We start from the raw sequence: 22,039 nt of genomic DNA, 5'->3' as shown, positions 1-22,039 counted from the left end.
TACTTCCATCTAACCTCCATGTACAGGTACATTAAACAGCCCTTCTAGTCATGCCATGCCGTGGCATGACTCTGTAGCACCAATCGTGTTTATGTGCAACTTTTTCAACTAAAATGCATCTTATTCACAAAATGATGCGAATAGGACGCAAACACTGTACTTTACCATTTCGTAGTTACAGATGCAGACACACACAGAATACAGACATACTGTATAACAGTTTAATCAGCAGCATCTTCTTGTGCATCCCATTCACATAGCGAATGTATATTATTATGTATAAGGTCATTAAAAGGAATCAACATGGGTTTATGAAGGACAGATCCTGTCAAACCAACTTACTTGGCTTTTATGAAATAGTAAGCGCAAACCTAGATCAGGGTAAAGAGGTGGATGTAATCTTTTTAGATTTTGCCAAAGCGTTCGATACTGTACCACACATGAGACTTATCTACAAGCTACAAGAATCAGGGCTAGGAAGCACAATATGCACTTGGGTCAAAAACTGGTTAGATAATAGGGAGCAGCGCGTTGTGGTTAATAGATCTTTTTCAACTTGGACTGAAGTGCTAAGTGGTGTGCCGCAAGGCTCAGTATTAGGACCGCTATTGTTCAATATTTTCATTAACGACCTAACAGAAGGTCTAGAGAGCATGGTGTAAATTTTTGCAGATGATACCAAATTGTGTAAAGTTATAAATGCGGAGGGGGATGCTGAGTCGCTTTAGAATTACTTAGTTAAATTAGAAGCTTGGGCAGCGAAATGAAGAATGCGCTTCAATACAGACAAGTGTAAGGTAATGCACTGTGGTAACAAGAACAAAAATAACACCTACCTACTAAATGGGGTAAAATTAGGGTATTCTGTACTGGAAAAGGACTTAGGTGTCCTCATAGATAGCAAACTAAGCAGTAGTACCCAAAGTAGGACTGCAGCAAAGAAGGCTAATAAGATATTAGCATGCATAAAACGGGGAAATGATGCTAGGGACGAGAGTATTATACTCCCGCTATATAAATCACTTGTGAGGCCACATCTTGAATACTGTGTACAATTCTGGGCACCTTACTACAAAAAGGATATCTTGAAGCTAGAAAAGGATCAAAGGCGGGCGAACAAACTAATTAAGGGTATGGAGATGCTGTGATACGAGGAAAGGCTTGCAAGACTAGGCATGTTTACACTGGAAAAGAGGAGATTAAGAGGGGACATGATCAACATTTACAAATATATAAGGGGACAATATACAGATCTTGCGCAGGACCTGTTTTTGGTTAGATCAACACAGAGAACTCGTGGACACTCACTCAGGTTAGAGGAGAGGAGATTCCACACAATACGACGTAAAGGCTTTTTTATGGTAAGGACGATACGTGTTTGGAATTCCCTGCCTGAGGGAGTTGTAATGGCCAACTCAGTCAACACCTTTAAGAATGGGTTAGATAAATTCCTAATGGATAAGGATATCCAGAGTTGCGGGGTATAGTCATGCACTATGGTTATTATAAAAAAGAGGTGTTAATCGGAACGGCAGTCAGCAACTTCAGTCAAAATTTTATACAAAATAATCGTGCATAGGAGACCACAAATAGGTTGAACCCGATGGACAATTGTCTTTTTTCAACCTTAGATACTATGTTACTATGTTACTATGTTACTATAATATATACATTGTTTGTACTGGATGGTGTACTCTACTCTAGTGTGCTTTGTTCATGTACATCTACAAGCCCTGTGATCCACGCAGTGATCTGCGACTTGACAAATGGATAACTATCAATTTAGAGAAGAACACCCAAATACTAGTGCAGCAGCTGCTACCACCAGTCATAATGACGATGCTAGTTCATCAATGTTACCTTCTAAAGCCGATGCTCATGGGCACAGCGGGTCTAGGTCTAAAATCCAAATCCAAGTATACAGTGTTAAAGAAAAAGACACCTCTTATTAAAGGGTAGGTTTGGTGCAGATAAACATAAAATTGCCAACATGACATTCACCACATGCAGTGGCATGGAGAGACTCAGGTCTTGTCTCTATTTCTCAGTGGTAGTTCTGCAACTGTCAGTGAGGCATCTTCTTCTGCCTCTCATGACGATGCAAGAACTTTTCACTGAGAGTCTAGAAGAGGTTCAAAGAATTAAAACCACTAAGGCATTAGAACAAACTGTGTGTTCAGAACCGTTAAACATTCCTGAGTAACATTTAGGGATGTCCATATTAGCTATGTGTGAGTCTGACATTACTCACGCTGTCCTCATAGAGAGGCCTTTTTCACCTCCTTCTACCAATTCTGCACCATCTGCACATGTGGGGAGCAGCACAAGTACAGATGGTGATGAGGGTATAATAGATGAGGGTATAATAGAAAATTTGGGTATAATAGAAAATGAGGATGCATCCATGGAAGTGAAACAGGATGAGGGAGATATGTGTGTACTACTACTATCTGACACTGAGGATTTTGATGTTGTTTTTTAAATCAGCCACCATTGACTGCAGTTCTTGCCCGTGATAAAAAGAAAGCCATTGTGATGCCTGGGCATAAGACCAAAAAGCTACCTCGTGGGTGTGGGATTATTTTTACCCAAAAGCTGACAATGTTTGTGAAGGCATCTGCTCCACTTGTGAGGCCAAAGTTATTAAAGGTAGAATCTGTAAGCCATCTAGGTACCTCCTCCATGTTACGTCACTTGTGGTGAGTTCATGAAATTAATTTGTACAAGATTATAATTTAATTAACACCCTAATCATCAAAGTCTTCATTAGAGATAAGAGGTATTCCTTCCGAAAAAATGTCTTGTGGAGGTCCAAACAATGCAAGCACTTCAGCCACAAAAGTGTCAGTCCCTGTTGCTGAAGTGCTTGGTTTCTTAAACTGTGCATGTGGGTGGGCCCAACGATAATTCCACATTGCACCAACTTCTACCACTGCCGTGTGGCAATGTTACATAGATGTGCTATAAACTACCATGTGTTTGTGTCGCTTAGTAACCAACTGGATCACTGCAGCCTTTGCCTAATAATGGTGAAAATAATATCGTAAGCTGTGAGGTGGTCAAGATTGACTGAAAATGATTTTAAATCAATGTTATGGAGGTTAATAATACTCTAGAAACAAAAAGGCCCAAATTGAGTGATTTTAGCTTTTTTCACAATTTTTGGAAAAAAAACAACTTATTGCGGTTTGGCAAATCCAAATCCATAGCCAAAGCCAGACAATGAATCAGAGCCAAATCCAAATCCATCAAAAATGGTCTGGCACACATCTCTAATTTTAAACTATCATGTTCAACTCAAAAGTAGGGCATTCATAGGTGAACCCAAGTTAGCCTTGATTGCTCCCGCATTACACAGATCTAAATCCATATATTTGACTCTATGAAAAGCTGTGTATATTTATGTGGCTGAAGCATGCCTATATGTATAAACTAGTTAAAAGCTCACCAAAATGATGGTCACCAGGGCCAGATTATGGGGGGTGGGGGGGGGCAGTCGCTACTTATGGAAGAGGATGTGGGTGCAGTGTATATAAGTATATTATATGTGGGGGGGTGCAGTGTACATAGGGGCGTGTGTGTGTATGTGTCCGTCCCCTGAATGGAGCTCCATTGAGCACCCTCCAGTGGCCATTAGTGGCATTACATCAGTGAGGAGTAGCATATCCTTTAATATTTGTAGACATGTAATACTATATTGAAAAAATCTGTATCTCTTACTACCAGTCCCTATCTGCCCTGACACTCCCGCCCTCTGTTTTTCTCCCCCAGTCCCTATCTCCCCCTACCCAACTCTCTACCTTCAGTCCATATTTGCCCTTACCAGTCCACTCTCCACAGCTCCTTCTCTCATATGCAAGTGTGAAACCGTCAGACCAGTGTTATTAATATTAGCAGCAGCAGGTCAGAAGGCTGTAACATCTGACTGAGGTATCACTTTCACATGTGACAGCTTGCAGCACACAATGGAGTCATTTGTTCCATCTGGCACACTCTAGTGTCAGCTGGTAAAAATAACAGAGGTGAGTAGCAGCGTTAGACTTTAATTCTATAGAATGCTTTCATAGTCACCATCAATGTCAGTGCATTAGCCCTATCCATGGTGCAAAAGGATCCATCTGAATTAGAGATGAGTGGTATGCTTTTGCTGACAATTAAACATACCTAAACTTTGTGGTTTTGAGTCGAACCAATTCCCAGCTCGGATCACTTTAAAGTTCCGAGTAGAACTGGGTCCTGGTTCCCATCAACGTCTGATCTCAGATCTCAAAGTTTGATCTTGCGTGTTTGGATTGCATGTCAGTCCCTCCCTCATGATTTCAGGTTCCATATCATATGGGAGAGTGTATGGACATGGTGTGGGCTGTAGACTGTGCTGCAATACTAAGTACAAACATCCAAGTTAAGCAATTGTAGCTGTTCATATCAATTTGTAAAGAAATCCAGATAAAGAAATCCAGATAAAAACAAAACAAAACTTGAGAGTGGTTTCGCCAAAGCCAAATCCAAAACACAATGATTAAGAATCAAAACCAAAACACAGGAGTTCTGCTGGCATATCTAAATCTGAATACAGTCATATTGTATCTATGCAGAGAATACAAATGCACAATACTGTTGGCATACCCTCACTGAGATGAACTAAAGTAATAACACCCAGTTAAAGCATAGTTACACCATTTCAGTTGCATGTGGAGTTTTGACTGACATACTTAAGATTTCTCATTGTCTGTAGCAGCTCTTGTTTCCAGACCATTTGCAGTACAAAAACATACATGATTCCTCATGCAAACAGACTTGCAATCAACTCTGTATCAGCTCCAATGTGTGCAGTGACAGGCGAGTACCAATTATGTTCATCAGAGGGTTTTAATTTGTAAAGCAACACTTTGGACTGATCCTTATAGAAAATATGTATCTCACATTGGCTTTAGAGTGTTGTATATGCGGAACATAAATACATCAGTTAACAGTAATTAAATAAAAAATAAATTACATTTATTCAGTTGTTAAAGTACTAAACATTAGTAATTGGAGGAACTCTTAATGATCTTATAATGATTAGAGCAGAATACAATATAAAGAACAGTGTAATTAAAATTCACTCTTTGTGCCTACAAATCAAACAAAGTATTAAGACTAATTTATTACAACATATCCATAAATCATTAATTTCAAGTTAAGGTTCACTTGGTTACGATGAATATTGGAATGTGGAGAGAGTGGAATTACAAAGCACTAAGAAGCTGCTTAAACAAACTAGAGTGAAAACGTTATAAATCATATTCAAATGTATGCATGAGTAGTAATGAGAGTGTGAATATCCCAGTATGCTTATGGCGCTCCTGGGAAAGTTTGTGACACCAATATACAGCTAGTTTTAGTACACTATCTCTGAGTGAACACCACTAATTTCTGAGTGAGATTAGTGACACAAAGTTCTTCAGTGGGATACCTATGATTTGTTGACAGTCATGCTGAGGACAGTTAAAATATTGTCAGCATGTTAACAGGAGAATGCAGATACAACTGTAATGATATTTAAAGGATTGAAACCATATCAGCATTATAATTATAAACACAATGGTAAAGCATTGTGTTTAAAGTTGTAATGCCGACATGGTTAAATTGTTTGAAATATTTTTTGTTTAGGCTAAAAAGGGATGTCAAGAATCTGACTACCTCCCTATTAATGGTAAGAGAGAGAGAGAGAGAGAGAGAGAGAAGGCTCTTGTGTGGGCGCACTCTTATTTAATTGAAATACATTTCAATAGGTTTCAATTAATCATGAACAATAATGTTAAAACATAACTTTAATGGATATTATTTTAAAAAAAAATTCATATGATTACCCATCGTAGAACATAGGATCCAAAGTGAATATAGTGAAACAATAAAGAATAACATAGAAATAAAAATGTGGAAATGTTCTGGTCCTGTCGCACGAAATGTGATAAGAAAGGCTGTAGACACTTCAATGTCCTACACCCATTTCAGCCTGACCAGTACTGTATTGCTGAAACCACGATGTGGTCAATTGTATATTATATCTGTATTGAACAGGTCAAAGAAATAATGCATGAGACATTACCCAGTTCATACCGGTCACCAAAGGAATGCACAAGTGTGTTATAACTGTGGAAGACGCAGACGGTCTTAAATAATTATAGTTTGCAGTCACAAGATAAAGCTGTTGAAGGATAGAAGCTAGTGGTGATACTGCTGTTGGTGTCATATAACGCACATCATATAAAATGATTCCTATTCTACAACACTGGGTATTCCCTGTGAGTCTCCTCCTCCTGATATCAATACACCCATACCCATTTTCCACACCTTTCGTGACAAACTGTCACATTCTCCTATATTGGTGCACTCTCATTGGTGTCCAAGCCACCTACCTTTTCTACTATCAAACCACACTGCCAGTGCCCGATCTCGTCCGATCTTGGAAGCTAAACAGTGTTGGGCTGGGTCAGTACCTGAGGAGGAGACTCACAGGGAATACCCAGTGTTGTAGAATAGGAATCATTTTATCATTCCTTTGGTGACTGGCATGAACTGGGTAATGTCTCATGCATTATTTCTTTGACCTGTTCAATACAGATATAATATACAATTGACCACATCGTGGTTTCAGCCATACAGATTTTCTGTACTGGTCAGGCTGAAATGGGTGTAGGACATTGAAGTGTCTACAGCCTTTCTTATCACATTTTGTGAGACAGGACCAGAACATTTCCACATTTTTATTTCTATGTTATTCTTTATTGTTTCACTATATTCACTATGGATCCTATGTTCTACGATGGGTAATCATATGAATTTTTTTTAAATAATATCCATTAAAGTTATGTTTTAACATTATTGTTCATGATTAATTGAAACCTATTGAAATTTATTTCAATTAAATAAGAGTGCGCCCACACAAGAGCCTTCTCTCTCTTACCATGAAATATGTTCTACCTGGTTCTGGGCACACCACCAAACTGGATGAAGATTTGATTATTTAATATGTAAAAATCATAATTGTCCAAATTTTGGTTTCACCAGATTAGATTTTGACTTTGTTATGACCAGTGCCGGGTCGCCCTTTCTTTCTTACTTCCCTATTTATCCTACACAAATATATTACATAATACTACACATTTAGACATGTTTTTCGAGTTTTCTTTTAAGAATGATATGTACTGTATGTTAATAAATGCACATTTGAATTGGTTATATTACATAATTTAACAGGTATGCTTTCACTGTACAGAAGAATTCGGAACAACAAATTTAACAGTACAGATTATTGATTAAGAGAAAGGAAAATATTTAAAAAATTTGGCTACTAAAAATGTAATATAAAGTGAAACCATAGGTAAATATGTATAAAAGAGAAAGTAATATCTCCTTTAAGAAAAAAATTGTAAAACAAAAATAAACACTCCAAAACAAAAACAAATACAAAAATTATATCCTACAAAAAAGATCATTTTTGAATATGCATTGGTTTCTAAATACACTTAATTTGTGATATTTAACAAATAATATTTTTTAGTTAAACCCCACTTGAATAAACTGTTATACGACATTATTATAAACCACAGGTCTAAATGACATTTGCCTTAATGAAAACTGATTTAAAACAATAATTTCCTTTTATTCATGCATCTAGTTATAAACGAATAACATTTTGAATAATTGTTGAGTACATATTATATCAAATGCCAAAGTCATTTGTAGCAATGTGGCATTATATACTGTAGAGTTCAGAGCAAGAAAAGTCAATGCCCTTTCACCCCTTCACAATAACACATTGTGTGTTCACTGCTAATATAGCTGCTATGCATTGGAAACAGTTTCTTAGTTACGCATTTTCTCTAGACAAAGTCAAATTTTCTTTTTTACACAACATACAAATTGAAGTATCTTTGTGAAGCTGTGAATTAACTTAAACAGATTGCATCTCGAATTTAGCTGGAAATTGTGAGACTATTTTACAAAAAAATCTGTATAATTTCATGTATATTCAACCATAACCTTAGGTTTACTAGATTCCAATTACAGTGGTTTAGTTTTCTGAAATATTTGTTACTGTATGTTAGGACAATAGCATTTTATTACTGAACAGTTTCACAATTGGTTGAGTATAATATATCCATACGGGCAGTACGGATGGTGTAATGGTTCGCATTACTGCCTCACAGCACTGAGGTCATGAGTTTGATTCCCACCATGGCCCTAACTGTGTGGAGTTTGTATATTTTCCCCATACTTGCATGGGTTTCCTCCAGGTACTCTGGTTTCCTCCCACAAGCCAAAAGTGGATCCCAACACAATTAACCCTTGCATGAATGTGTATGTGTATATATGTGGTAGGGAATATAAATTGTAAGCTCCACTGGGGCAGGGACTAATGTGAATGGCCAAATATTCTCTGTAAAGCTCTGCAAAATATGTGTGCGCTATATAAATAACTGGTAATAAATAAAGATATAGCAAATTAATTTGTTTTAAAAAGAATGTAATTAGAAACTTTTTTGGTTTGTAATTGTACTTAAAAAAAATATTCCATGAAAAAACATAAACATCTATTCCTAGTTATTCATGGGTGTTATGTTTAATGCTCACTATTTTTAAATGGCGGTTGATGTAAGCAGGATGACAAATATGAAAGTTGCAAACTCCATGCCGGTGGCTTTGTATTGGTCCACATAATCACACACCTGTATGCTTTTGCCAGGAATATGATATTAATGGCAGAAAACCTGAAAATAAATGATGTATGGAGATGTTCGCAGAGATCCAGAGAGGTAAGTACTGGGTGGAGTGATATTTTCAGCCTAACCAGAATTGGAAGCTTAATACATCATACAGTAGTTAACAGCAATTCACCTATAGAAGCTGCAAAAATATACTCTGGCAGCATAAAGGCTATCTTATAATTTTACACTTTTATTAGCACTTCATTTTATTAGCACTTACTTCATTCCATTGGTCTTCAATATGCAATTCACTTATTACTTATGCAGCTGATCTCCCATTGTATCTACCACTTGACATCTTGTACATCCTTACCTTCACTTCCACTATCTTTGGTCCAGCAAGGCATTGGTTAAAGAAAGCCCTGTGCCTCTCTGAATGTATACCAGTTCACGTTGTAAGGTATTTCAGTGCCACAGTGTCAACAGCTAAATACAGTATACAATATAACTCTCTTTGTCTACTAGTCTACTTGTGTGATGTAGGAACTTTGTATTCATTTAACAAGTCTGAATGCAAAAGATCAATATGTTAAAAATATAATTTACCTTTGTGACTCCTCATTTGAGCTGCCACCTCCCCTCATATCTCTCTTACGATCAACAACACCACAATTTCCACAGTGAAGTGTACAGTATGTCACCCTTGAATCTGGCAACTATTGTATTTTATTTACTTACTACATCAAGTACTTCTTATTTTGCCTCATAATTTTAAATATTGCTAGGAAACTTTTTTTTATCTTACATTACTTAAAAAACCTTTAACCATCATCTTCCACTCAACTACTGCAAACTCATCCTTTCTTAAAATCTTCTCACCCACTTAACCTTTCTTAAATCCATCATGAATACCACAAATGACCATATCTGCAACATCCCTCCATAATTCCAGTAACATCCAGAATCCAATTTAAGTTATTCGTGCTCACCTACATCATGTATCATTCCCCTTCTCCATCTCTTCATCCTATCTCAAAATACTGTTCTTCAAGCCATGTTAGATCATTTCCGATCTGCACATGACTTCCTTTTTGATAACCACCTTTCAATGCTAGCTATAAGATTTGTACCACTAACTATTGATGTTATTCCCTACAATAACTTGTCATGCCCTCAACAAGTCTTCAAATATTAGAAGTGCTCTCTGTAAACTTAAACATTTACTAGAACCCAATTACTCACAATTATACACTCTTGCTGCAGTGCCAAACTTAAATAATGGAATTGTTGAGTTATACATGCACTAGCTACATGGTGGTCATAATTAGAGAGCATGCAATGTACGCTAATTAATATGTATTAAATACAGGAGCAAGAGATACATAATATAAGGTTATTCTGATTTAACTGAGAAGGATTCCTGGTTTGGGTTCTACAAGGAGAATATTGTATGTCAATTGACAGTGAGAGAGAAATGACATGTGAAATTGAGTAGTGGTGTGTTGGGATGTAATTTGTGAAAAAATATAGCAAGGTAATAGGAATTACTTCATAAGGTCTTCATGATTAGTGGCCTCTTTTCCCATAAGTGAGACATGCTTACCACAACTTTGATGGCCCCAGGTGTACAAGACTAGTCATAGCAAACATGGTTTATCTTCCCAGAGTATTGATAGAGTCATCAATTGATGGAACACGATAAGCTAACTATTGAATCTGAAGAGGACAGCTGATGTCAGTTCTAAGAGAATAATAGGAACTGGGAAAAACAGTGAATGATGCAACAGCCAAGATGCTTTCCAGATATCAGAGTTGGCAGAAGACATAAAAAAATGTTCACATGCACTCTGGATCAGGGCAGATGGAAGACAGAGACAAAGTAAATATGCAATCCAGGTCCGATCTGGCAGTAGAGAGAAGCAAGGTTAAAATGCAATCTGTGTCACGGATCTCGGAAGACAGAAAAATGGTCAACATATAATAACAGTCAGGGCTCTCAGCAGAGACAGATACAAAAAAAGGCCAAGGTCAGGAATGGAGAGAGCAGAGATAATTAGTATAAATGTGCTGTTATGTTTTTTTAGAAATTCAAACTCACCCAAATTTTAGGGGATCTGAGTCGAACCATGTCCCAATACAGATTCCTTTAGGGGATCAGAGTTGAGCCGAGTCCTGGTGTGGTGATTCCCTTGGTTTGGAAATCAGATTTTAAATCAGAATCTTAGGTTTTGGATTGCTTGTAAGTCCTTCCCTCATGATTTCAGGTGCCATGTCAAACAGGAGAGTATCATCAGAAATGACTGTAAATTAATGGAAATGAATGTTAGTGATGTTAATAATAATTTAGGAACAAAAATAGGTTTTTACTATTTTCAAGAAATCCAAAACCAAATCCGAATCTGTGATAAAACACTTGAGGGTGGTTTGTCCAAAAACCAAAACAAAACTTTGGCAAAACCAAAACATGAGAGTCCCCGAACATCTCTAATAAATAGTTGATGTCTATTGTATTTTTATATAATACTCTGTTTTCAAGAGTGAATAATGGTAGGTTCTTGAAGTCTTCAACGATGCAGGCAAACCTATTAGAAAGCAAACAGGACTTAATTTTATAATGATCTTAAAAGTTCCAATAAACTTGAACATAATCTTACTTAGTGTTTCTTCAACCTATTGTTACAGGTAGATAGATACAGTACCTGTAACTAACTCCAACTTTGAAATTAGAAAATTTGCTTGTACAGTATTGCTGCTTGTGAAAGAGCTGCCTGAACTTTCTCCCACATCCTATTAAAGCAAACAAAAGAAACCCTCGCACCAGAATATTCAGTCAGCAAATTATCAAAAGAAAAAGCCTCAGTGTGTTGACTATGCACACAAAAGAATGAGAAATGTCAGATTACTTATGCAGTGACATAAGGTCAGGGTAGGCAGGGGAGGCAGAACCTCCCCAGTCATCCTCCGGTTTACTCTAGAGTTTTGACTATAAAAATGTTTAGTATATTACAAAGAAGATATTTATAATTTACAAACTGAATACCTGTGCTTCGCTATGGAATTTGAAGTATATCCATGCATATAACTAATTAGACTAACACCAGGACATGCTCCACCCACCATTGCCAATCTTTGTTAGGCCACACCTCTGGGTGGGCCATCCCTAGATTGATGCTGTAAAAAGGATGGCGCTGAGGAGAATAAGCCGCTTCCTTCTGTGACCCGTCCCGCCTCTGAAATTGCCCTGCTCAGTGCTGTCAATGCTGGGACGACAGGTCATGGTCTGCCTGCTGTATGTTAAATATGTAAGGTTTGCAGGAATAGGCTGACTCTATCCCAAAGGGCCCTAGGTCTCCTTGCTCTGCTTCTCGCTCTTCTTAGGGCTCTTCCTTTGAGGTAAAAAGCTAAAGATTTTCGCACAATACTTAAGGTCACTGGTAGAGCTGTTTTTTTACCCTTTACACAGTACATAAGCAGTTGCTGACTATCAAGCTTTCCTTTAATACATTTAGGAATCAAAATATCTATGTCTCCTTTCCTCCTATTGCTCTCTGAGAGGTTCGACAATGTTCAGTTCAAGTGACAGGTTAACCTCTGATAATTGAGACACTTTCCTCTCCTGACTGGACATAGGTTGGTTAAGTACTTATATCTGAAATAAATATATATATATTATAGTAGCTTTTTGCCCGTGGCCTCGCCTGCGTGGAACTCATAACGCAATAAGACTATTTTCAGTGCACCCATCTTCTAGTTTAAGTTCACTACCACTTCTCAACCCTCCTGAACGTGAGGTGAAATGGCATCGGGAGTGTCAGTATTCATTTTAGCGACCCCGAACACTATGGATTTTTACATGTCACCAACTTCCCACCCCCACCCCTAGGGATGCTAGGGGTGTCTTAGCCCCACAGTATTTTTTTCTAGATTGTAAGTCAAACATACATAGTAACATAGTATTTACAGTTGAAAAAAGACAATTGTCCATCGAGTTCAACCTATTTGTGGTCACCTATGCACGATTATTTTGTATAAAATTTTGACTGAAGTTGATGACTGTTACGTTTTACACCTTTTTTTATAATAACCATAGTGCGTGACTATGCCCCATAGCCCTGGATATCCTTATCCCTTAGGAATTTATCTAACCCATTCTTAAAGGTGTTGACTAAGTCAGCCATTACAACTCCCTCAGGCAGGGAATTCCAAACACGTATCGTCCTTACAGTAAAAAAGCCTTTACGCCGTATTGTGCGGAATCTCCTCTCCTCTAACCTGAGCGAGTGTCCACGAGTTCTCTGTGTTGATCTAACCAAAAACAGGTCCTGCGCAAGATCTGTATATTGTCCCCTTATATATTTGTAAATGTTGATCATGTCCCCTCTTAATCTCCTCTTTTCCAGTGTAAACATTCCTAGTCTTGCAAGCCTTTCCTCGTATTCCAGCGTCTCCATACCCTTAATAAGTTTGGTCGCCCACCTTTGAACCTTTTCTAGCTCCAGGATATCCTTTTTGTAGTAAGGTGCCCAGAATTGTACACAGTATTCAAGGTGTGACAGTATGTGTACCAAGTTTGGTGTTAACTGCTCCAGAGCTTCCACAGTTATGCTGGAACATACCTACACACATCCATCCATTTTTATGTGTCACAGTTTATGGTGTTTTATGCGGCTGTCATGGCAACGGGGGACAGGATGATGTCGTCATCGGTGGGCGCCGTCCTCCAGCTTCCGGAGTCAGCCGTGGTCACGTGGTGAGGTGCAGGTCTTTAAATGTAAGTTTGTATTTGACTTTTGTATCCTGATGACGAGGTAATAAATTCCTCGAAACGTTGAAAAGCACATACCTGTGTTTGTATTATATTTATTGAGTACTGCCGCCGGTATACTGCAAATTGGAGTACCCCACGCTGGGGACCCCTACGGAAGGCACCTTCTGCTTGTTGGAATTACATTGGAAGTGCTGCCTATCTGGACTCTACATTGGAAGGTATTGTGAACGGGCATGGACCTTCCTTAGGCATTAGCACCCAGACTGTTATTTTTATCCTGTGTCGAGCTCGTGCATCGGCTGTTGGTTTTGGGTGTTTCACCCACTGTTGTTTTAATAACCATTATGGCTGAGGGTCACAGCAAAACAGAGGGAGCAGTGTGTGAAGTGTCGAATCTTGCAAGGATTACACAGGGAATGGCTCTATCGTTTTCTGATTCTGAGGCTGAATCAATGTTAAGTAAGGACAGTATGCGCCATGAACCTGAATCCAAATCTCAGGAACATCTGTATAGAGAATGGTCTAAATTGAAACAACGTGAATTGGATTATCACTACCATGCTGTTACATTAAGCGATTATTATAAAGAAAAAATTATACCTCGCGGGTTTCGTATAAGAAACTGCCCAACCATTGGACGCCATAATGTATCGTTCTGCAAAAGATGGATAGCAGTTTTAAATAAATGCAGTTACGACTTGATGCTGCTCGTCATTGAGGAGGCAGGTCGAGAGTTAACTGCTACTAGGGAATCCATCAATATATTTGAAACTGCTCATCGTGCTACTTTAACAGCTGATAAGGACACTAATTGGTTGGACAAGCTTGAGAAACAGCTAGTAATCTACAAACGTAACCTGATACAATTTAAAAAGATGAAACTGATTAAAGTGTCGGCTGATTATGAGTACAATCAGGTGTATAACTGGGTGGGAGGTGGCCACCAGGAGAACACTAAGAGGCAGTACAAAACCCCTTATAAACAGACCAGACTCCTATTCATCACAGGGACGTGATAACATCAGTGACTCTGACCATATCCCTGGACGGCCCTTCATCCCTTTAGCCGTACGCACCCGCAACCAACTAACCGACAGATGAGGTTCACGAGGAGAGGGGGGCAAAACAAGAGGATGAAAACCAGGCCGACCACCGCTTGCCCGCCGCAAGAGACAGTAATTAATTTATCCTCACGGACATTGACTGAACTTGAACTTAAGGTACTGGGTCGTGGTCTATCCTTTGTACCTAGTACCCATTTTGATGACTTCAAATGGGAGGTGGAGAAATATCGATTGAATAGACAGCTGAGATTACACAAACATTTTCAAGGAAATAAGACACATACTGCTGATTTTCCTACTCCCACGGATATACCTGCAGCGGTAAGACGTCTCCAAAGGAAATCAACGTTTGATCCTCCCACCAACAATACCTACATTAAGACTTTTTCACGTATGTTGAACCATGATGTGGACAATTTGATTAACTCTAGATCTAATTGTAAGATTTATAATAATTTAACATCTGGTGAATACCAAGCATTAAAAGATTTGTCTTCATATAGGGATATAACTATACGCCCCGCTGATAAAGGCGGGGCTATAGTTATACAAAATATTGATGCCTATAGAACCGAAATTGAACGCCAATTAGCTAACAGTGAAGTGTATAGGAGATTACCTCATGATCCGACTGAGATTTTTAGTCAGACTTTGGAAAAATGTTTAAAAGGAGCAGGGACAATGGGATTATTTCTTCTGAGCTTAGCACAGCATTACTGTGTAAAAAGCCCATTGTGCCACTGCTATATACGTTGCCTAAGATACACAAGGGACATAGAGACCCACCTGGCAGGCCCATAATATCCGCAAGGGGGTCTCTATTTCAACCCATTTCGGTGTACTTAGATTGCTTATTACAGCCATGCGTCATGGGCCATCCTCTGTACATTCAGGACACAACCGCGTTTCTGAAGAAACTATATGAGATTGTGGATATTCCAAGTAATAGTTTCTTATGTAGTGTAGATGTTTCTAATCTTTATACCATTATACCTAATACTGAGGGCATCAAAGCGGTGAGGGACTTAATTACGTCCAATCCATTATATGTTGGTCTTGACATTGATTTTGTTTCAGAGCTTTTAGAATTGGTTCTAACGAATAATTATTTTTTTCATGATGGTAACTTTTTCCTTCAGACGTCTGGGTGTGCGATGGGGTCCAATGTGGCCCCATCGTACGCCAACGCGTATATGTTTAAAGCAGAACGCGACAGTTTTTTCAATAGAGCATCGATAAGTGAAAATATATTATTCTATGCTAGATACATAGACGATGTGTTTCTGATCTGGACGGGCTCAGAACAAGCCTTTACATCGTTTATGTCTGAACACAATATGTCTGATAGCCCTATTAAATTTACACACTCTATTGATTGTAAAACGGTACATTTTTTGGATGTTCTAATTGAACTGAAGGATGGGCAAATCTCTACCAATTTATACAGCAAACAAACAGATTGCAATACTCTGCTACATGCAGCAAGTTTTCACCCCAAGCCCCTTAAGTATGGGTTACCATACTCTCAGTTTCTCCGCGCTAGGCGGATTTGCAGTAACAATGAGAGAGTTATTAACAATATTGACCTGATGATTCAGAAGTTCATTACAAGGGGTTATGACGAGCAATTGTTGTTATAGTCCAAAGACAAAGCATTGGCTGTTCTGCGGGACCAGCTTTTAATCCCTAGGAACAGGAAGACGAGTACTATGCGCTTGCCTTGGGTTAACCATTACAATGATAAAAGCAATGATATTAGGTTAATAACAAAAAAACTCTGGCCTATAGTGGGTTCAGATAAAAATCTGAACCTTCAAGATAAATCTATAATGCCATGCCACACCAGAGGTAAAAATATTCATGATTGGGTGGTTAGGGCTGATATCTCTAAAGTTGAGACCCCTGAAACACATTTTTTAGCTAGAAAAAATGGGTGTTTCAAGTGCTTGAACTGCACCACCTGCCGGTACATGGTAGCTGGTGACAGTTTTAGACACCCGTATAGTGGCAAAAAATATCTTATTAGACATCGGGTGACTTGTACTACCAAGTTCATTATCTATATGATCACATGCCCGTGTGGCTTGAGCTACGTGGGCAAAACTGATAGAACCCTACGGGTGCGCATGGCCACACATAGATTGTCCATTAGAAATGCGCTGGAGAAGGGACATAGTGATCAGCCTGTCTCTAGACATTTTGTGAAGGCCGGTCACAATTTGTCGACTCTCAGATATATGATTATAGATCATATCCTGCCCAGAAGTAGAGGTGGAGATAGATCATTAGCTTTACTGCATTGTGAATCCAGGTGGATACACAGATTGAACACACCCAAAGGGCTTAACGAGAATTTAGGTCTACATTGTTTTCTGTAATTAGTTCTTCAAGCATTTTGGAACTCAATACTCTTTGAATAGAACGTGTGAATTGATTATTAAATAATTTAGAATATGTATTGAAGTGTGGATTACACCTTGTATCTCTAATTAGAGTGCAATACGGTTTTACAATTTAGGTGTTTTTCACAGTTTTTTTTAGTTCCACCCCTATGGTCCTAGCAAGGTAGATAGATAACTGTATCTAGCTATTTGTGTAATTTGATGTCTTAATTTGAATGACCATACACTGCGCTGTTATGTGAATGTAACCTCAAGACGTCATTTTTATGTGTCACAGTTTATGGTGTTTTATGCGGCTGTCATGGCAACGGGGGACAGGATGATGTCGTCATCGGTGGGCGCCGTCTTCCAGCTTCCGGAGCCAGCCGTGGTCACGTGGTGAGGTGCAGGTCTTTAAATGTAAGTTTGTATTTGACTTTTGTATCCTGATGACGAGGTAATAAATTCCTCGAAATGTTGAAAAGCACATACCTGTGTTTGTATTATATTTATTGAGTGCCGCCACCGGTATACTGCAAATGGGACCCCTACGGAAGGCACCTTCTGCTTGTTGGAATTACATTGGGAGTGCTGCCTATCTGGACTCTATATATATATATATATATATATATATATAGAAAGTCCAATGGAGCACGGCTCTCAGAGACAACAATGTATGAAGATAATTTTATGTTCCAATGTCAACAATTGTTTCGGAGCAACACACTCCATCGTCAGGACAACATAATAACAGCAGACTCTGCTGTTATTATGTTGTCCTGATAACGGAGTGTGTTGCTCCGAAACAATTGTTGACATTGGAACATAAAATTATCTTCATACATTGTTGTCTCTGAGTGCCGTGCTCCATTGGACTTTCTACATTGCTGTGATTCTTGCACCTGAGCATGTTGTGCTGATTAGAGGAGTGCTGGCTGCTGCTGTATCTATCTATCTAGATAGATAGATAGATAGATAGATAGATAGATAGATAGATAGATAGATAGATAAATACATTTCATCTTTGTATTATTCATATCATCTTTGTATAATTCTGTCATTTTAATAGTCAAAACTTACCACTAAATCGTGTGTGTGTGTGTGTGTGTGTGTGTGTGTGTGTGTGTGTATGTGTAGATCTGGCTCTGATACTAGCTAGTGCTTCCTCAGTCATTGACCCAGAGCCAGATTAAGGATTAGGGGGGCCCGGGGCACTTATACAAGGGAACCCCATCACTTAAAGTAAAGCGCCTGGTTGTGTGTGTGTGTATATGTGTGTGTGTGTATATATATATATATATATATATATACTGCCATATTCCTTCAGACAGAGCTGCTGTCACTGACCACTCATGGACCAACAGCCTAAGCTGGGAGAGTGGGGAGACGGGAGAATGGGGAGCCAGGCGAGTGCACCGAGTATTGAGCACATCCATCCTGGCCAAGGGAGAATGGAGACACTGGTCTGATGGGTGAATAGGGGGAGAAGTTTGCAGATATAAAATATACCTTCTACGTACAAAGAAGAGCAAAGGCTCTTATTCACTGTAGTTAAAAATTGCCCCTAAAGGTTTAAAATATCAATATATATATATATATCTAGATGCAACATCATCTACATGGTAGTAATGATACCCCCATACATACACACAATTGCACTTTCACTTACTCTTTGGAGTCTGACTCAGAGATGCAGTGCACTGTAACAGGACTTCAGGCTGTTCAGTGGGGCCAGGACATTACAATATTAGTCCACCATGGGGTGGAGCCAAATTAATTTTATGAAAATTGCATCACAATTTCTCTGCCATCTCCCACAGGTCCGTCCAATAGTGGCAAAATGTCACGGTGGCGGGACTACAATCGCTGGCCATGGGATATAGGAAAAAACATATGTAGTTCAATCAGGGGTTTCTGGGTAGTCAGAAACCCCCAAGCATGCACCATCGCCTGGAAAGGCATAAACAGACTGTGCGATTAGGTGGGTGTTGTAAGGGGAGGAGGGCCAAAGAGGGGACTTGGTCCTATTAGCATCTACTGTATAGTTACTCACTGGGGGCGGTAACCTCCAGCCCCTGTCTGATCGCCAGTGGTTTTATTTTTCATTTGCTGCATGCAAACGACTGGTGGTGGACAGCAGTGGCACGGGGCCCCTGAAATAGGGAAGCCCATGAAAATGTATCCCCTGTGCCCTCTGCTTAATCCGGCTCTGCATTGACCTCACTGGACATAGGTAGAGCATTATTAAATGTGAACACTACCCATGGCAGTCATTCAGCACAAGCATTATAACAAAAATTCAATTATTGCGCTAATGCAGATTAACTATCTCTAAATGCCTATTAGTTTGGGGACATTAAGCTTATGAGAGACTTCAAATGATTTCTACCATGACACAGAAGGGTCAGAAATGATGTCACACTATTTGAAATTACATTAGACAAATAATGCTGTGAAATACCCATCAGAATGAAGTTGAATAGGGGGGGGGGACGGATAAAATTGGCAATCTTACTGAATCAAGGTACTTCAACTAAAATAGTAACCAACACCGTACAAAATGGAATAATGGTTTTACGGGAACAGGTAGATATACGAGAATGTAAATGAAATGACCTCTAATGCTTTTATAGAAGGTACTGTATGCACCTGACAGGCTTTTAAAAATTCTACAGTATTTTTTTTTTGAGGTATGCTCAGCAACAAATCAAGAGATGACTCCAATGGTTTATGAAACACTGTAGTGGTCTGAACGTCTACTGTGTATGGCCTAAATAATGAGAACTTGTTTAAATCTCTGAGTAACAAATCTCATGACGGAACCTTTGATTCAGAGCAAATTTGCAGCTGCAAGAACATGTCCCTGCTATAATTTTTTTTATCAGATGAAATTATTGGTGTGTGAGTAGTAGGGTATGTATTTGTGGAAGGAAGCTTCGGAAAAGGATATTTGCTTTAATATTCTTAGATCCTGCTCTATAGGCTATAATAAAGAAAAAGAGCCCACTGTACTTTTCTCAGAAATTAAATAGGTTCATAATTTGAAAATCTGCCTTGTTTCAGCTGTATTTCAGTAGACTTTACAATCCCCATACGTAACAGAATGAATATAGAGCAAACTCGCCAGAAACATGCCATTAAGCTCGCCCTGATCAAACCTGACTTCCCAAGTTTTACTACACTGTGTTAAACATACAGCTCATCTGATGTAATAGGTATGTTTTAAACTCATCTGAAACTTGACAGAATAACTTGTCAAACAACAGATTGTAATCAGGCTAGTAAAACTGATATAATTGCAACCCTGAGGCCTATTAATACACATACCATATGTGACCAATTAAACCTACTCTAAATCTATAAATACCTATATAACCTACCCACAGGTCATTTCCCTTCTGTGTGGAAATAAGAATGGCTGTAGCACCTTATGCAAGTGAGATGAATTTATCTGGACTCATCACTGTAAGTGAGGAATAGTGTTGGACAGAATTGGAGGAAGGGAGGTTAGAGAGAGGCTCATCCATCAGTAAGTCATATGTTAATAGTGTCTATATACTCTTAAAAAAATTGTTTCTAAGTATACTTGTTGTAATGTTTTGTAAACCATTTTTTACATTATAGAGATTGTACCACTCTACCTATGTGAGGTGTTGCCCTTGCTTGTCGCCCTTGTATGTAAATCATTCAAAAAGTCTAATTTAAAAAAAAAACACAAAAAAAAAATTAACACTACTTTATGTATATTCCTATATTGTGAAAGTGTCAGTTAGTCTGCCCACAGTGCTTCAAGTTGTGTAAGGTATATTTTGAAACTAGAATTGTGCAGTTTAGTATTCTAGAAATCTGGACCACGCAAATTTTGTGGATCCAGAATGAATCAAAACCTGGTTTGGATCTCCAGAGGATCAGATCTGAACTGATTTGTGGTTCAGATCTTCCCGCGGTTTGGAATTTGGGTTTTAAATCTGAATTTTGGGTTTTAAATTGCAAAAATTACATGATTTTAGCTGATTTTATCCATTTTCAAGAAATCTAAAACCCAAGATTGGGATTTTACATCAGAATTCCAAACCAAAACACATGAGGGTGGTTTTGCAAAAACAAAACTTTGACACAATTATGAAATTAGAACTAAAACATGAGAATCCGCACACATCTCTGTTTGAAACCTTTGGCATTTACCTTTTTAAACATGTTAACATTTGTGAAAGTCAAATGGTCTGCAGATATACTGTTTGTATATACCTGTAAATATGCAAAAAGAAGACCAAGAAGGCATTTGAAATTAAATTTACTGGGGAAAAATATCAAACATACAGCCAGTATTACATCAAAATAATTGATTAAATTAATATTTTTTTATTTTTTTTATTTTTTTTTAGGTTGGATCTCTGCATCTGAACCCCGACCCATCTCTCTCCTCAGTCCTCCACACTACTAGATATTGGGGGTCATTCCGAGTTGTTTGCTCGCAAGCTGCTTTTAGCAGCTTTGCACACGCTAAGCCGCCGCCTACTGGGAGTGAATCTTAGCTTATCAAAATTGCGAACGAAAGATTAGCAAAATTGCGAACACACACTTCTTAGCAGTTTCTGAGTAGCTCCACACTTACTCGGCATCTGCGATCAGTTCAGTGCTTGTCGTTCCTGGTTTGACATCATAAACACACCCAGCGTTCGCCCAGACACTCCTCCGTTTCTCCAGCCACTCCCGCGTTTTTCCGCACTCACCCATAAAACGGCCTGTTTCCGCCCAGAAACACCCACTTCCTGTCAATCACATTACGATCACCAGAACGAAGAAAAAACCTCGTAATGCCGTGAGTAAAATTCCTAACTGCATAGCAAATTTATTTGGTGCAGTCGCACTGCGGACATTGTGCATGCGCATTAGCGACCAATCGCTCCGTTGCGACAAAAAAATAACGAGCGAACAACTCAGAATGACCCCCATAGTTGTAGGAGCTATTGCAGGTGGTATTGTTATCTTGCTTCCTGTTGATAATGTTGCAGTTGGCAAATTGGACTGTTGATTGCACAGCTCATGATTTGGGCTTTAGTTCACTCACAAATTTCTAACCAGCACCTATGAATATTTGAGACTATTCTGTTGCATGTAAATTGAGCCACT

The 22,039-nt window shown here is 38.7% G+C and overlaps 1 long non-coding RNA gene and 1 pseudogene across 1 annotated transcript in view; one reads left to right on the top strand and one right to left on the bottom strand.

Moving 5' to 3' along the window:
• LOC134949060 (uncharacterized) overlaps window positions 1-22,039 on the bottom strand; it is a 217,327-nt gene that overhangs the window by 44,122 nt on the left and 151,166 nt on the right. The window contains exon 3 of the long non-coding RNA XR_010183093.1: window positions 10,792-10,993. This is a non-coding gene — a long non-coding RNA (uncharacterized LOC134949060). The remainder of the gene's footprint in view (window positions 1-10,791; window positions 10,994-22,039) is intronic.
• LOC134951681 (5S ribosomal RNA) lies at window positions 6,405-6,523 on the top strand (annotated as a pseudogene).

The sequence above is a fragment of the Pseudophryne corroboree genome, chromosome 8 (genome assembly GCF_028390025.1).
Source record: "Pseudophryne corroboree isolate aPseCor3 chromosome 8, aPseCor3.hap2, whole genome shotgun sequence".
NCBI classification, from domain to species: Eukaryota; Metazoa; Chordata; class Amphibia; order Anura; family Myobatrachidae; genus Pseudophryne; species Pseudophryne corroboree.
Note: the sequence above shows the minus strand (reverse complement) of the source record. Positions and strands in the feature narration are given on the sequence as shown.